Consider the following 18,571-nt stretch of genomic DNA (forward strand, 5'->3'; position numbering starts at 1 on the left):
ACAACAAGTATTTGTGCACCAATTTCTATTCGTGGGCCAAACTCAGTCCAGCGAGCACCTGGACCATACCAACAAGCATACTCAATACAGCAGCAATTCACACCGTACCAGCATTCTGATTTCTGAGTATAGATCTTTGATGACACCGACCGAGCTAGGAAATACGTTTGCTACTATGTCTATGACTCTACCGCAAGATGGCTCTTGGTACGTGGATTCGGGAGCAATGTCTCACATGATCAATAATGGAGGTACTCTCAAGCCCTTAATTAATTTAAGCACTTAATAATCATATTTTTGTTGGTAATGGTCATCGCATTTCAGTAACTGGTTATGGTCATACAAGTCTACCCCACCCCAACCCACCGTTAGCTCTTCGTGATGTTCTCCTAGCACCTCAAATAATTAAAAAAAATCTTATTTCAGTCCGTAAGTTTACCACTGATAATAACGTTTCAATTGAGTATGCCCCTAATGGTTTTTCTGTAAAAGATCTTCGTACGGGGAACATACTCACGAGATGTAATAGTTCGGGGGATCTATATCCTGTCACCACACCTACACCATCAACATGTCTTTCTACCACCCTCACGGCGTCGTCATCCTCCACTTGGCATAGCCGCCTTGGACATCCAGGACTACCAGTTTTAAGCTTTCTCAGGTCTAAGAATTTTGTTACTTGAAATAAAGATCATGTTTCCAGTTTTTGCAACTCTTGTCAGTTAGGAAAACACTCCCGTTTGACGTTTCATGATTCAATAAGTACTACTGTCTCTGCTTTTGATATAACTTCACCTATTCGTAGCTTGAAAGGCCATAAATATTAGTACTATTGGATGATTACACTCATTTTGCGTGGACATACCCTTTTCAATCTTTCTTGAATTTTAGATAATACTAGATTAGATCACGTACACGCACGGATTTTAATATTTTTTTCACAAAATATTTATCTGATTATCTCCCAAACTACTGCATAGTTATAACATTTTTAACATACTCGTTTAAATTTATTCATCTAATATTCATATTTAATATGACAATTTGATCAAAAAATTGAGTGATATATTTTCCATTATTAATATAGCGATTTGACTAAAATATTACCAATTTAGAATAATTATTATTACGTCGTATCTATTATTGCCATAATTTATAAACTAAAATTTATTTCCACACATAAATAAGGAGTAGTTTATAGAAAAAAGGTAGAATAAAAATAAAATAAAACAGATACACTTTTTTGGGAAAGTGGTTTTTGGCGGGAAAAAATCGCATCAGAAATTGACACGTGTCATTCCTGGTGTCTCTTTTAGTATATAGTAATAGATGTTCTCACTTAATTTGAACGCCCAATTAAATCCTTTCAATGTGACCATGGGAGGGAATTTGATAATGATCCGTTTAAATTATTTTGTGTCAAAAATGGTTTTATTTTTTGATTTTCTTGTCCGCACACCTCTTCCTAAAATGAAAAGGCCGAACGCATGATTAAGACCATAAATATGTCTCGTACTCTTCTTTTTCATGCTTCCCTTCCCCCGTCATATTGGGTAGATTCCCTTGAAATGGCGACTTATTTAATTAATATATTAGGCACAAAGGCACTAAATAATTGTAGGGTTATGAACAATACAAACAATATAATTCATGCGGAAAAACCATAAAGCCAGAAATCCAAATTAATTGCCACATAGTCAATTAGCATAATTAAGGTTACATACAATGTGATGCGTGCCTTCCCTAGCTGCTCCCGAACCGAACAAGAACAAGTCTTTAGAGCTCCAAGTGTCGCCCTTCCGTAGATAGTCCACAGCACGTTTGGATCCGCCTTAGGTTCAACCAACTAGGATATTTACTAAGGTTTTATGTACTCGGGTTAGGCTCGCTTGCCGACTTGTCTCTCGTAAAGCTTCTGATTCGTTTTCCGATTCGAACAATATTTACGTTTCCGATAATATTTTCGGTTCCGTTAATAATTTCCGATTCCGACAATATTTCCGATTCCGGTAATATTTCTGTTTCCGGCAATATTTCCGATTCCGACAATATTTCTTTTTCTGATAATATTTTGCGATACGAACCATGTTTCTGTTTCCGGCAACATCTACGATTTGGATAATATTTATATTTCCGTCATGAACCATCTTTCCGTTTTCGGGAACATCTTCATTTCCGGATTATTCTTTACTTTGCTTTTTGACGATTTCAGCTCCCACCGGAACCGAGATCCGTCAATTTCGAATGATCATAAATAGAGTACTTAATGAATAATATATTCACTTAAATACTTGATCCGTTCACGTACTATTTGTGTGACCCTACGGGTTCAGTCAAGAGTAAGTTGTGGATTAATATTATTAATTCCACTTGAACTGAAGCGACCTCTAGCTAGGCATTCAGTTCACTTGATCTCACTGAATTTTTAACTTGTTTAATTAATACTGAACCGCATTTATTAGAATTAGCATTAAATGTATAAATGCAAACTTGGACCAAGGGCATTATTTCCTTCAGTCTCCCACTTGTCCTTAGGGACAAATGTGCATTTCCTAATTCCTTTGTCGCTCGATGCCTGGTCATGAAAATAAGGTAAGAGTAGTCATCCTTATTATGTCCAGAGGTATTTCTCGGTGTCAGAGTTCAAATGATCAAATAAACAAATAATCATAGCCTATGATTCATCTGAGCACGGCCATGCATTTTACAATTTCTAGCTCTCCGAGTGGCCTTGTACAACTTTCGGCATTTAATCCCGATTTATGGGAGGACAATCTCAATCTTGAGATCTTGAGGTTAGACTTCGTTTGATAGGTGATTATCCGAGCGTTGCCGTTATAGCCTCCTTTTACGGTGCGACGCTTGACAACGTCAAAGTAACCAGTTCTCAAACAAGTAATATCAAATCACTCAGGTATTAATGATTAGTGTCTAATAATGTAATGAAATTTACAATGACCGATTTTCATCTCTTAAAGTAAAGTTTCATAGGTATGTCCGATACTAATCTTCTCAAGTAAGTATATATGCAAATGATTGCGACATTGCGATGTCCACATAGTTCAAGAAATAGAACTACTAGTCATCTTGCATTCTAGTTGTCTGGTGTTTTCTATGCGTCCACCTTTATAGGAAACTTCCGACCAGGGACCATTTTCAATTTTTGACATTCAAGTTCACTTGATAGACATTTCTTAGTCACGGGACTGGTACTGACACTCTATCTTGAATATATTTTGTCAAATTGAAAGGACTCATCATTTAATACTAAACCAAGATTAAATGGAATATGAAAATACATTTCATATATGATAAATGTTCAACCCCGATGCTTTACAACCATGGGCCCCTAACCCATTTTTAAAACAACAAATGGAATTCAAAACTATGCTTGATTTCCAGTGCCACAACGTGAGTGTTGTTTCTCAATCGTTGCATAGGTTTAGTTATCATGCTTTGCCAATCTTAATATCCTTTTCATCGAATGCCTTTCGAGATAGGATAATAAGATCTTTTGAGTATGTTTATTTTGTGATCTAGTCTTTCTTGCTTTGAGAGTGAGTCTACGCATTTTGCAATGAAGAACCATCAAGTTAGCAGACATGTGATCTACCCAAGTTCAGTGAAGAACTCTTTAACAACTCTGTTTTTTGCTTCTTAGGCAATAAGTACTTTTACTTCAACTGTTTAGGTTACTAGTGATGCTTTGTTTGGATTTACTTATCAAAGCAGTTCACGGATATGTGGAAGACTTCCCAGCTGTATCTTAGAACATAGAAATTAATATTTAATTTCTCACGCAACAACTCATGGTCTTTAATCCATATTTCAATTTTAAAACACGATGCTTTATACCTCGTCCTTGCCAATGGTTAACTCAAAAGAGATCTTGCTTGATCCTTTGCTAGTGTTTATGCGTGTAGCATCAATATTTAGCATATCTTCATTTCCTTGAATCAAGAACTGTTCCTATTTACCTTTTCAAGTACCATAGGATTTTCTTGATCTCAATCTAGTTGATCTTTACTTAGACCAATAGAGATCGGTACATGTTCGTTATGCCTAAAGCCACAAGATACATTTTTGGCGATCCTCATATTATATCATACATGATAACTTCTCTTGCAGAATAATTCCCAATTGAATTATATTCATGTGACTTTAGCTCATTCAGTTTCAATAGATACCGAATCCAGCTAATTCTTTAATGTATAATATAGGTGAAGAATCTCATCTAGATTCTTTGATGTTTAACTTAGTAAATGCTTATACATAGTTCAAACACTCATTACTTGGATTTATTCATATGGGTCTAATATCTCCAAATGAGTCTTTCGTGCTTGATTTAGTAAATGCCATTACTTAATCCAAAACAATATTCTAAGATCTTTGTAAATAGATCTTAGTACCCAATATGTACTAAGTTTCGCCTTGGTCCAGCATTGATAAATAATTTTCAAATCTAAGTTATTAGCATTTGAATGTAATTTTACAATAGAGAAATATGTGTGATACACATAGGACCAATTGAGTTTTACGTACTCCCACTAAACTTCTTATACACCTATAAGAATCGTCTACATTTTATGAAACTAAAATACTTATTAGTTTTACTAAAATACAGCTCCAATTCACAGTTGCTTGCTTAAATCCATACTTAGATTTCATAAGCTAGCATTCATTTCAAGCATTATTTAGATCCACAAATCCTATGACATGTCATGTACATATCTTATTCCAACATTTGATTGAGGAATACGTTTTATCATCCAATTGTCATATGTACCAATATGCAATCATTGCTTGTATTATAGACTTGAGCATTACGATTATGCATGATGTTTTAACACAATCCACGTCGTGAGTTTTCTTGTAACCAATAGGTATTAATCTATTTTTGCAAATAACCAAAATTCCAATTTTGTCATCAAAACATTGATTTTGTTGTATGGCCTCTAACCATCTAAAACATTTGAATCTACGTATGGCCTCTAACCATTTTAGGGAACCTGGGTTTCGTCATAGCTTTCTTATAAGTCATAAACTCATTTATCTTCATGATAATAGTCTGACTGCAAGTTGTAGGTTTCTTCACTATCTAATAGAAGAATCTCATAGCTTCAGTGACCTAAACTCATGCCTACATGGGTTTAGAACATCAAACAATAGAATATCAATAGACACTTGAAATTCCTTTGAATATTCTGTTCTCCTTGAAGCACTTGTAAAGTCTTCTAAGAGATTTCTATTCTTTAGAGCCACTTCTAAAGTTCTTAAAGAATAAGCATTCGGATTTTCTGAAGAACTTCTAAAAGCCTCCAGAATGTCCTTTTATGTTTGTTGTTCGCCTCGAAGACCTTTCGAGGTTTATTTTCTCCCACTTATCATTTTGGAAACGAATTTCCAAAAGGACACTATTTCGAGCAAACAAACATTGTGTTCTCAAAAAATCGTGGTAGAAATATTACCCTTGTGCCTCACCACAATGAAACATATATCTATACTTGGGCCTTACTTTTTTGAATAACAAACACTAAGCTCCCACTGAGTTTAGCAACTCTTTAGATATATATATTATTGAAAAGATCTTCTAAAATTACTTTTCAATAGCTTTGACAAATTTGGTTTAGTTTGGTGGTAGTTGAGCATTTTGTTTAGAAATTATAGGAAAAAACATTATGATTCATCATTGATCGAATCAAGTACTAATTGACTTTGATCATTCCAGTTTAGATAAACCATATCTTATGGAGCTAGATTGAGAAATTACAACACGCAATCATTGATGATCATTCTTGGTATAAGTAATCATCAACATGACCTAACCTAGATCTTTATGATTTCTTGCCAAGTGGATTTTATACTTCTGAATCTTTGAACTAGCCAAACAGATTCAAACTTATATCACATTGAGTAAATAAATCCATACTTACTTAAAACCAGGTGATATAAATAAATCCATACTTACTTAAAACCAGGTGATATAATAAGTCATAATATCTTTCTTTAGCTTTGAACTCTATTGTCTAGGAGTTCTAACAATAGTTCATATCATTTGTTGCTTTCCACAAGTAAGACTAGCTTGTCTTGAATGATCTAGAAATCAATCAACTTTCAAAAAGTCCATCAAAAATAGAGCTTTTGAATGTTACCTTGTTGATATGGTCTAAGCAACAATGCTAAAAGTTAGTGGAACTCAAATCAAGAGATTGATTTGAACCTAGTAAGTTTTTTATTGTTAAAGAGTTGTTTGTTTTAATCAAGCATACATGACTCAACCCGTAAATGACCATTCCATTCAAATAAACAAACGAACATTTTTTTGTTTACTTTGAATGTTCTATGTTTGAAACAGAAATTTAGGTATGCTGATTAAGGAACAAAATAGCTATTTGAAAGGGCTTAAAACAAACTAGATGACCCTACAACTAATGTAGCAATGCCATGCTTCATTTCCCACTTGTAGGTCATTAGTGTATCCTAACTTCCATCATTTAAGTTATTACCGAAGTAAGAACCTCAAGCGGTATATGATACCAAGGAAGTTTGATTGCTAGGTCACTTCTCTTTAAACATTAACTTTTAGGTAGAAACAGAATTGTAAATTCCTTTCACTTGTTCCTTGTTTTCCTATTTCTTGTACCCTTTCTTATAGTCTAAAGAATTGACTTCTCTAGTGTTGAGTTTTATATTTTGTTAGACATGTCCAATGTCACTCCAACAAAGTTCTTACCATTTAATTGATGTTGAATATTTTGCTTCAACTAGATGATCTTACCAGAAGCTTCTAAAGTTCTCTAAGCATCGATCTATTAGAATGTCTAGGGACTAGACTAATTCGAGAATGAAATGGACAAAGATATTAGGTTGTTAACCATTGGTAAAGGTGAGCGTTTAAACTCAATGCTTTATGATCTCAAAACTACATTGTATTTTGAATTAACAAGCACCAAAAGGTTTTCCATTCGACATTCATACTCGAAATTTATTGTTTTAAAGATTTATTGTGAATTCAAATAATACATATTTGAATAATATCACTCCTGCAGAAGTCTATTTCGAAAAACCTCGTCATATGACCAAATTAGGATTTTCGGGTGTCTTTGTTTTCCTAATCTTTCCGCTAAGGCGCCTCATAAATTGGCCCCTCGTTCCACCCCCATGTGTATACCATGCGGGGTACAAGTGCTTGGATCTATCCACCAACAAAGTCGTCTTGTCCCAGCATGTTACATTTGACGAAAATAAATTTCCTTTGAGGAACTTGGCCCAGTTTAAAGAAACTGATTACTCTTTCCTTCAATACCACCCCAACCCACTTTATCCCTCCCATGGCTGAACAAGCACATAGGTGGACCAACCAAACATTGTAATCCCCCGTAAATTTATAAATTTATTTAATATATTTTAACTCATAGTTACTTATATTTAAATAGACTTTACGAATTTTAGTAATAAATATATATTTAATGTATATTTATTTTATTTAATTACATTTTAAATATTTTAACGATTTATGCAATCAAACATAATTTTTTTTTAGAATCATACTTTGAAAAGAATTTGAAATAAGAAAACACGTTGAATTTGGAAATACTTCTAATCGGTTGGGATTCAAACACTAAAAACAATTCTAATCTTAGCCCATTTAGTAAATCCCACAAGTAAATAAACCCCAAACCCCAAATTTTTACTCACAATTATTCTCTCTCTCCTCTCAACTGACAAACCCACAAAAACAAAAACAATTCACGTTATTTTCTTCCTCCCTCCTTCAGGTGGAACTGTTGTTTCCTCCTTCTCCTTTGTCAGCCGTCGCACCACCCTGCCACCACCGCCGTGTTGCTGCGCTACTGGCCTCCTCTTCTTGGTAACTTCTCCTCCTTCATTCCGTTTTTATTTCCTCACTCGTTGGTTCTTTTGATTCGAACCAGTACCTTCACGCCGCTTGCATCAACAACCACAACCTCACTGCCGCCCTTGCCGCGCTGGCCAGCCGCCGCCAGCCTCCCTCATTTCTCTGTCAAGCACGCAATCGCAACCCCCTCTCTTCATTGTTTCTTGTTTGCACAACCACCACAACGTGACTACCTTCACCGCCGCACAGCCGCGGCCACCTATACGCCGCCGCACCACCTTGTTCGCCGGCAACCTACTTGTTCTCTTCTTTTGGTTAATTCCTTAAACTATAAACTAATTAATGATTTTATTACTTTTTAATAAATTAATTTATGTTTCTTGAATTAAAATTACTTCATCCGTTCCGGAAATATCACACCATGGTTGACTTTTACTCCTTTAACCATTACTTTGTCTCTTAATATCTCAAACCGTGTGCAAGTAAAAATTATAAAAAATTATTATTTTGAAAATATATATCGATACGAATCTAACATGACCTCACATGACTAAAATTTCCTTACGTACAAATCACAATAAATGGTCAAAGTCGTAGTGTGAATAGTGTAAAAAACAAATGGTGCAATATTTCCTGAACGGAGGAAGTATAACTTTTTATGATTAATTTAGAATTTTTAGATTATATATTTTGCATAATTAATAATTTAAATTTCAGATTTCATAATTGAATTGAAATAAGGATTTAAATTATTTCAAACATGAATTTAAGGTTTAATAGTTTTGAAATCATGGTAGATGATTATAAGTTATTAAAGTTATTGTTTTTATGATTTCAAACATGTTGATTACGTTTTGGAGTAGTTTGAAATTAGTTATGTTGCTGAAAATCGCAAAGGGCATGTTATATTGGAGTTTATGATAAATTGTGATCATTAGTGAAGAAATTATTATGCTAGGAGATCAAATATCCAAGTTTTGATATTGGGGAAGGTTCTAAATATGTTTAGGATGTATTTAGAATGCTTTATTATTTTTGTGAATGATTAGAAGTTGATTGGGAATCTTTGTTAGTTGTTTTAGGCGGAGAATTCTCTGTAGGCGACTTTTGGAAGTGCTAAAGTGGCCTATCAATGTGTTTACACAAGGTACGTACATACCTGTGTGTTTGTGGATGTGGGCTATTGTGGAAACCTTGTGTAATATATTGATGAACTTGTGTATGTTGGATTTTCATGTTCAATGTCGTTGGATGAATGCGTTGAGCATAGAATTTTATTATGACAATTATAACATGTTATCATAGATGATTGATGCAAGCATGTTGGTTGGGAACTTTATATTATTTTATATATATTGGTTTAGATCAATTGATAGTTGTTCCCTTTTAGCATTTCACTACTTTATGAGGGCCGAGGACCTTGTTTAGTAAGCTGATACTTTACACCTATATAAAGGTGGTTAACCATTGTTAAAGGAAAGGTTGAGTTAATTGGAATGAGTCTTGGTTGATAACTTTGTGATCGCTTACTTATTTCCAAGATAAAAACAGTTGTGAATACTTGTTGATTATATTACTTATGTGATTGACGAGTCGTAACCAAGTCTTAAAAAGTAAATCATGTAAAATGAAGCTGAGTAGCAATAGCTTTAGACTGTGCACGTCTGAAGTGACGGACAATCAGGAGTTGGGGTCATGGGTCGCCTATGGATTTTTCTGGGACCGGATTGCTCACCGTGTTCTATTTTATTCAAAAGTTCCTCGATATCGTAGGTCATTGGGGTTACGGAGTCGCACACGTACCTCGTCTTCCTTAGTGAAGGCTTCTAGTAGACAACTTGGTCCATTGGCTATTTCAATTAAAATAATATTAATGATATAAAGGTCTAGTCTATTCTAGTCTAGTCAAGCGTAGTTTTCAAGTTAATATGTTTGGGTCGTCCTTACTTATGTTTTATTAGTATCATGTTAGGAATATTTATTTACTGATTTAGTATGTAGTACTCAGCTTTGCTGATTACTTGCTTTGTTTGTGTGTGTTGATCATGGCTATGCCTTATTGATCCTGTGATGACCCATTTTGGTGAGAAGTCTCTAAGGATCAATAAGCGTTACCATCTACAGGTTTGAAGATGATGCATCATTGGGATCGGGATTAGAGAGCTTGTATTTAGTTTTGAATTGCTAAGTCAACTTTGGTTTGTTTAATTGGACTTTAAACTTGTTGAACTAGTTACATTGACTTTATTTCCGTTGATTGGTTTTGGAATTAACTCTGTAGTTGATTATTTATAAACCTAAAGTTAGTTTTATGTTTTCCGCTGCAAAATTCTGAATAAGCCGTTAAGTTTTCACACGGGCGATAATACTTTGATAATTCTCTATAGTTATATTTATAAAAAGGGTTATTCTAGAAAAGAGAGAATTACCGGGGTGTTACAAACATCGTGGCCCAAACGCTCAGGAGGGTATTGCAATGCAGTCAAATACGCAGGAGACTCGTGGGCCTGAGGAATCTGCCACACCTCCTTCCCGACCCCACTACTTCCCTCTACCTCTGCTCCAGCTCATATCCATGAGCCTGCCTCCCCATTGGACCAGCCCAACTAACCACGACCTAATATTCCAGACCAAACTTTTAACTCCACCCCTCCAATTCATGCAACCCAACAGCAGCCCCACCTTACCCCTATTCCCTTCAACCTGCCAGGACATAGCTCAATATCACCCCAACAAAGGTACACCCCTCCCCCCTTGCGTGGTATTGCACCCCTTGAGGCCACTCGACCCTCACTTGTTAGGTTATGATACATATGAAGGAAATAGGGCCCTTGGTCCAAGTATGCATTCAATGTTAAGTCTAATAAATGCGGTTCAGTATTAATTAACAAGTTAATAATTCAGTGAGATCAAGTGAGCTGAATGCCTAGCTAGAGGCCGCTTCAGTTCAAGTGGAATTAATGATATTAATCCACAGCTTTCACTTGACTGAACCCGTAGGGTCACACAAATAGTACGTAAACGGATCAAGTATTTAATGGCATTAAATACTCTATCTATGGATATTCAGAATCGACGGATCTTGGTTTCAGTGGGAGCTGAGATCGTCACAAGCAAGTGAATACTCCGGAAACGATGATATTGCCGGAAACGGAAATATGGATCGTATCGGAAATATAAATATTATCCAAGTCGTAGATGTTGCCGGAAACGGAAACATGGTACATATCGGAAAATATTATCGGAAATGGAAATATTGCCGGAATCGGGAATATTGCCGGAAACGGAAATATTGTCAGAATCGGAAATATTATCGGAATCGGAAAATAATTCCGGAAACGGAAATATTAAATATTTGTTCGAAACGGAAATTAATTCCGGAATCGGAAATATTAAATATTGTTCGTATCGGAAATGAATTCCGGAATCGGGAATTTAATCGGAAGCGTATCGTACGAATTAGCATCGGACGAGGCCCAGCACGAAGCCAGGCCATCGCCCAGCGAGCCACACGCACCATCGCACGCCAAGCCTCCACCAGGCCCAGCGCAAGGCCAGGCCCAACCAAGGCATGGGGCGCACGCGCGAGAGCACAACAGCAGTGGGCCGAGCGCTGTGCGCCTAGCGTGGGCCGCAAGGCTTGCGCGGGTGTACGGTGCTCGTGAAATGCTCGTGCGGGAATCCTAAAGCAATCAGGATTCGAAATATGATTAAATCCTAAAACTATTAGATAATGATTATTTAATAGAGTCCTAGCAGGATTCTAATTAAACTAATTAATATCCTAATAGGATTATAATTCCTTTTCCATACCTCTATAAATAAGTGCCTAGGCTCATAATTTATAAAAACAATTGAAGTATTCAAAGGGTAAGTTTTTGAAAGAAAAATCAGCCATACACTTGCAAACACAATAGCCGAAATTCCTAGTAACCTTAAGGGCGATTCTAGTTGGTCTAACTTGAGGCGGATCCGGACGTACTGTGGACTATCTACGGAGGGACGACATTTGGAGTCCTAAAGACTTGTTCTTGTTCGATTCGGGCGCAGCTAGGGAGGGCACGCTACAAAGTGTATGCTCCTAAATTATGCTAAATGATTATGTGTAAATAATATGTTTTCTGGCATTAAGATTTTCCGCATGATTTATGTTTTGTCATATGTATCATAACCTAACAGTGGTATCAGAGCCTCTTATTATTTTCATAATCTAAATTGCATAAACATGGTTAAATGTTACAAATTTGCAAGAATTAAAAGGGGTGATTAATTTTCGTAATTGTTAATTAATTGCAAATTGCGTTTATTTAATTATATGTACGCAGTTTTTCGGCAGTTTCTTCATTACTCATCCAAATCGAGTGATTTTTGTGTCAATTCCGCATGTAAAAGGCATTCTAAAATTTTGACAAAATTATTATTTTTCGGCCAAACCCAGAATTCTCAAATTCGAAGCCTAACTATGACTTTTCGGAGGTTTTAGTTTTTCGAACGCAAAATTTTGTAAATTTAAGATGTTAAATTAAATATTTGCAATTCTTGTTGTTAAATCTTGAATTTTTGATTGACCTACTGTATATGTTTAACAAGTTTGAATGCCTAGCCTTGTTAATTATGCAATCTAATTTGTAATTATGATTAATTTGTTAAAAATTGGAATAATTTAGAATTAATTTGATTTTCATAATTAGTTAATAATTTAATTAGATACCTATGATTAAAAACCACCATAAAAATTGTAAATTTTTGTTAAATTTTAAATTTTTATGACCTAGACTTGAATCCATGTTAATCGGAAATCAATTAATTAATAAATTTTCGATTTTTCGCCCTAAAATTATGAAATTAATATGATTTATTAATTTGTCATTAATTTTGAAAATAAAATTTTTAATTTTATGCGATTCGCTCATATAACTTGCACGCACAAAGCAATGGACGCTACGTGTTACCCTTAAGGGGTGTTGTATAGTGCGGACATGCGACGACGAGCAAGGGAGCTCGTCGCCCATGCGGTACGAATGCAATGAGCAAGGCTATGGTGCACGAGCACAAGGCAGCAGCCCTGCCTTGTGTCGTGTGCTGTGCGATGGGCGAGTGGGCAAGGGCGAGAGCAAGGCAGCGAGCAGCCGCGAGCAACGCGCACTGCCTCGCGCGCAGCGAGAGCTGGCTCGCGTGCGACGAGCGCTACGACTGCATCGAAGCCTCGGGCGCAGCGAGCGCTGGCTCGCGTGCGACGAGCGCTGGCGCGCGCCCAGCGATGGTGAGCAGCGAGCGTGCTTCGATGATGCCTTGCGATGGTGAGCAGCATCAGATGTGACGCAGCACATAGGCTGCGCGCACATGGCCAACGATGGCTGCGTGCGTGTGGCCTATGGATGTGCGTTGCATGGTGATGTTGCATACCTTGTGTTACGATTAGATCGTTTTAAAATTTTAATTTGAAATTTTCTGTTTATGTAATTTTAATTAATTTTAATATTAATAATTTAAATTATTTTCTTGGATTTTAATTTTGAATATTATAATTATAATAAATTTCATTTATTCTAATTATTTTACTAAAATTAAAATCATGAATTAATTTAAATACGACTGAAAATAAATTAAATATGTGGATTCAATTATAAATTTATATGAGCTTTAAATTTTAATTAAATATGTATGTTTCCGGTTAGACTAGAAATACATTTTTATGTTTAAAATTAGTAAAGCATATGAATTTATTGGTTTAAGTGGGAGCCCTTTTAGTCATAAACTCTTGATTAGGTCTACAAATCCTTAAGGTTAAAACAACTTGATTAGAATTAATAAGGACTGAATAACTTGTAGATTATTGGTGCCCTTGATTAATTGTTGCAAATATTTATGTGATGCATAACGTGTTTTACTAACCAGCTATGTGGGCCATTCATGATAATGAATGGGTGAATGGTATATATTGTATATGTACTATTTTGCAGGTTATGAAGTGACTAGTATGGCCCAAATAGGATAGAAAATATGGTTTGCGTACCATTAATTTGAATGTAATTGGTCTAAAGTACCAAAATTGTTTTTCAATTCAAATATGGTCTGCGTACCATCAAATAGTTGTAATTAGTTTAATTATAGCTTATCCTATTTGAAGAAAATGGTGCCTCCCACGGAGATTTTCGAGACGGACTTTGAAGTTGAAGCTTCAAGATGAAGTCAGGCCATACTAGATCACATTTATCTTATGCATGCTTTAAGTTATTTATTGCTTTAAATATGTCTTAATTATGCATGAGATTGTGGCTTGATTATGTTGCATGATTAAGGATTTTAGTTCACTTAAAATCGAACCAACATAGTAAGAGCCTTAAGTTCCAAACTTAAAAATTGAGTTAAAAGGTGCCATGCCAAAATATACACTTGCTTGGATATCCTTTACATCAATCTAGTAATAGTTTTCGCTCAGCAAGGTGTTACTTATTGGTCCTAAAGGGGCAAGGTACACAAATAATTGTGAGTACATGTTAGTTTTGGTGAAACTCAACGATATAAGTAAGGAGTCCTTTTATGTCGTGGCAAAATCGATAGGTTTACCTAATAAGTTCTTAGACGTGCCTATCAACCAAGAATAGTTTCTAGACTATTAGCAAAAGGTTTTTGCTTACCTAAGATGTTTTAGGATTGAGTCGACAAACTGTGCTTAATTCTTCAATGGATTTTAGGATCTTGGAATCATTTTATTCACACCTGCCGGAACAATAAAATCAAATAAAATGCTAATAACTTGTTTGAATTGCATGATTGCTTTAATTTTCAAGTTATTATTCATGATAAATGTTTAGACTTTGCATGCTTCAATGTATGTTTTAATTATTATTTATAATTAAATATCTTGCACTGCGGTAAATCCTTTTAGAAAGGTAACAGTAAATTTCCTCGATTGGTAATGAATCCAATAACGATTCACGGAAATGAGAGAAAATGAGCAATTTAAATGTACGTTTCTTTTAGTGACTTTTATGGTTGTTTTCGAGTATCAAAATCGAATGGCGAACCGATTGGTGCTTGTGGATTCAAAATACAATGTAGTTTTGAGATCATAAAGCATTGAGTTTAAACGCTCAGCTTTACCAATGGTTAACAACCTAAAATCTTTGTCCATTTAATTCTCGAATGAGTCTAGTCCCTAGACATTCGAATAGATCGATGCTTAGAGAACTTTAGAAGCTTCTGGTAAGATCATCTAGTTGAAACAAAATATTCAACATAAATTAAATGGTAAGAACCTTGTTGGAGTGACATTGGACATTCTAACAAAGTATAAAAGTCAACACTAAATAATTCAATTCTTAAGACTATAAGAAAGGGTACAAGAAATAGGAAAACAAGGAACAAATGAAAGGAATTTACGATTCCGTTTCTACCTATAAGTTTATGTTTAAAGAGAAGTGACCTAGCAATCAAACTTCCTTGGTATCATATACCGCTTGAGGTTCTTACTTCGGTAATAACTCAAACAATGGAAGCTAGGCTACACTAATGGCCTACAAGTGGAAAATGAAGCATGGCAATGCTACATTAGTTGTAGGGTCATCTAGTTTGTTTTAAGTCCTTTCAAAGGCTGGAACTTAATGGATATTTTGTTCCATAATCAGCATACCTAAATTTCTGTTTTCAAACACAAAAAGACTCACATTCAAGAAAAACAAAAACAATGTTTGTTTGTTTATTTGAATGAAATGGTCAATTACGGGTTGAGTCAATATGCTTGATTAAAACAAACAACTCTTTAACAATAAGAACTTTACTAGGTTCAAATCAACCCCTTGATTTGAGTTCCACTAATCTTTGGGATTGTTGCTTAGACCAAATCAACAAGTTAACGTTCAAAAGCTCTATTTTGATGGACTTTTGAAAGTTCATTGATTTCTAGATCAATTTAAGACAACTAGTCTTACTTGTTGAGAATAACAAAAGATATGAATTATTGTTAGAACGCCTAGACAATAGAGTTCAAAGCTAAAGAAAGGTTTTATGACTTTATTATTTCACACAGATTTGAGTGAATATAGGTTTATTTACTCAATGTGATATAAGTGTGAATCTGTTTGGCTACTTCAAAGATTCAGAAGTATAAATCCCACTTGGTAAGAAATCATAAAGATCTAGGATAGATCATGTTAATGATTTCTTGAGACCAAAAATGATCATCAATGATTGTGTGTTATAATTTCACAATCTAGCTCCATGAGATATGGCATATCCAAGTGGAATGATCGAAGTCAATTAGTACTTGATTCGATCAATGATGAATCATAAAGACTTTTCCTATAATTTCTAAAACGAAATGCTCAACTTCCACCAAACTAAACCAAATTCGTCAAAACTATTGAAAAGTAATTTCAGAATATCTTTTCATAATATATCTAAAGAGTTCCTAAACTCAGTGGGAGCTTAGTGTTTGTCATTCGACAAACTAAGGCCCATGTCTAGATATATGTTTCATTGTGATTTAATCAAATGAGACACAAGGGTATTGTTTCTACCACGAATTTTTGAGAACATAATGTTTGTTTTCTCGAAATAATGTCCTTTTGGAGATTCGTTTCCAAAATGACAAGTGGGAGAAAATAGACCTCGAAAGTCTTCGAGGCGAACAACAAACATAAACGGACATTCCGGAGGATTTTCGAAGTTCTTCAGAAAATCCGAACACTTATTCTTAAGGACTTTAGAAGTGGATTTAAAGAATAGCATCTCTTAGAAGACTTTACAAGTGCTTCAAGGAGAACAAAATATTCAAAGGACTTTCAAGTGGCTATTGATATTCTATTGTTTGATGTTCTATACCCAAGTAGGCATAGAGTTCAAGTCACTGAAACTATGAGATTCTTCTATTAGATAATGAAGAAACATGGAGTTCAGGTCACTGAAGCTATGCGATTCTTCTATTAGATAGTGAAGAAACCTACAACTTGCAGTCAAACTATTATCATGTAGATTAATGAGTTTGTGACTTGTAAGAAAGCTATGACGAAACCCATATTCCCTAAAATGGTTAGAGGCCATATATAGACTCAAATGTTTTAGATGGTTAAAGGCCATAAAACATAATCAATGTTTTGATGACAAAATTGACATTTTGTTGATTTGCAAGAATAGTTTCACACCTATTGGTTGCAAATTTTTTTTAAGGATAAAAACCATCAAACATAGAATTATGTTCACACACAAAGCTAGATTAGTTGCTAAAGGTTACAAGCAAATTCATGGCATGGATTGTGTTGAAACCTCATGCATAATCGTAATGCTCAAGTCTATAATTCAAGCAATAATTACATATTGGTACATATGAAAATTGGATTCCTCAATCAAATGTTGGAAGAAACTATGTACATGGTATGTCATAGGATTTGTGGATCCAAATAAATACTTGAAAACAAAAGCTAGCTTATGAAATCTGAGTACAGATTTAAGCAAGCAATTGGGAATTAGAACTGTATTTTAGTGAAGCTAATAAGAATTTTAGTTTCATAAAATGTACATGATTCTTATAGATATATAAGAAGTTTAGTGGGAGTACATAAAACTTAATTGGTCCTATGTGTATCACACACATATCTCTCTATTGTGAAATAACATTCAAATGCTAATGACTTAGATTTGAAATTATTCATCAATGATGGACCAAGGCGAAACTTAGTGCATACTGGGTATTAAGATCTATTTACAAAGATCTTATATTATTGTTTTGGATTAAGTAATGGCATTTACTAAATCAAACACGAAAGACTCCATTGGAGATATTCGACCCATGTGAACAAATCTAAGTAATGAATGTTTGAACTATGTATAAGCATTTACTAAGTTAAACATCAAAGGATCTAAATGAGATTCTTAAACCTATATTATATGTCAAAGAATTTAGCTGGATTCAGTATCTACTAAAACTAGATGAGCTAAGATTGCATGAATAGAATTCAAGTGGGAATTATTCTGCAAAAGAATTTATCATGTATGATATAATATGAGGATCGCCAAAAACGTATCGTATGGCTTTAGGCATGACGAACATATACCAATCTCTATTAATCTAAGTGAAGATCAACTAGATTGAGATCAAGAATACTTGTGGTACTTGAAAAGGTACATAGGAATAGTTCTTGATTCAAGGAAATAAAGATATGTTAAATATTGATGCTACACGCATAAACACTGGCAAAGGATCAAGCAAGACCCTTTGGAGTTAACCATTGATAAGGACGAGCTATAGAGCATCGTGTTTTGAAATGGCAACATGGATTGGAGACCATGATTTGTTGCGTGGGATATTAAAATATTAATTTCTATGTTCTAAGATACAGCTGGAAAGTATTCCACATATCTTTGAACTGCTTGGATAAGTAATTCCAAACAAAGCATCACTAGCAACCTATAAAGTTGAAGTAAAAGTACTTATTGCCTAAGAAGCAATAAAACAAGGTTGTTTATGTTAAAGAGTTCTTCATTGAACTTGGGTAGATCACATGTCTGTTGACTTAATAGTTCTTCATTGCAAAATGCGTAGAACCACTAATGTAGCAAGAAAGACTAGATCACAAAATAAACATACTCAAAAGATCTTATCATCTATCTCGAAGAACATTCGATGAAAAGAATATTAAGATTGGCAAAGCATGATAACTAAACCTATGCAACAAGTGAGAAACAACACTCACATTGTAGCACTGGAAATCA

At 34.7% G+C, this 18,571-nt stretch overlaps 1 long non-coding RNA gene across 1 annotated transcript; it reads left to right on the forward strand.

Moving 5' to 3' along the window:
- The first annotated feature begins 11 nt into the window (after nucleotides 1-11).
- Nucleotides 12-10,225, forward strand: LOC130469008 (uncharacterized). Its single transcript, XR_008929374.1, has 3 exons — nucleotides 12-251; nucleotides 8,932-9,005; nucleotides 9,950-10,225. It is a non-coding gene; the product is annotated as an uncharacterized lncRNA (long non-coding RNA).
- The last annotated feature ends 8,346 nt before the right edge of the window (nucleotides 10,226-18,571 follow it).

The sequence above is a fragment of the Spinacia oleracea genome, chromosome 3, assembly GCF_020520425.1.
Source record: "Spinacia oleracea cultivar Varoflay chromosome 3, BTI_SOV_V1, whole genome shotgun sequence".
NCBI classification, from domain to species: Eukaryota; Viridiplantae; Streptophyta; class Magnoliopsida; order Caryophyllales; family Amaranthaceae; genus Spinacia; species Spinacia oleracea.